Below are 471 nucleotides of genomic sequence, written 5' to 3' on the forward strand. Positions count from 1 at the left end.
GGAGAGAACCTTACTGTCGGTCGGTTGGGAGTCCCAATATGGCGGCCTCTCAGCGGCAAGTGCACACTCTTGAGACGACATAGTAGTTCCTCAGGTTTCAATCGCTCATGCTTCCTTCATTGAGATTCCTTGAAAGGGAACTCATTAATACGAGTATTTTGACCCCAAATATCCTAAAATATTTTGACCCTGAAAATTTCATGGAAAATCAGCTGTCATGTATTAAAATAATCAGAAAGATTCATTCATTTCGCTTTGTCTGTTTTATTCATTAATTTGTAATTTGATATTCAAAGTCGCTGTTGGGGTCTTCTTCTTCTTCCTCTAATCCTTCTTCTTCATCACGAGGCGTGGTCGGATTGGTGTGGTGAATTAAATAATTTATTGTCATAGTGTGCACGATAATTTGATTGTATTGTCATTGTGTGCATGATAATTTGATCGTCTGATTTACAGAAGCGGATTTGAGGC

This window comes from Eptatretus burgeri, chromosome 9 (genome assembly GCF_056783735.1).
Source record: "Eptatretus burgeri isolate ZD-2024b chromosome 9, Ebu_testis_v1, whole genome shotgun sequence".
Taxonomy (NCBI): domain Eukaryota; kingdom Metazoa; phylum Chordata; class Myxini; order Myxiniformes; family Myxinidae; genus Eptatretus; species Eptatretus burgeri.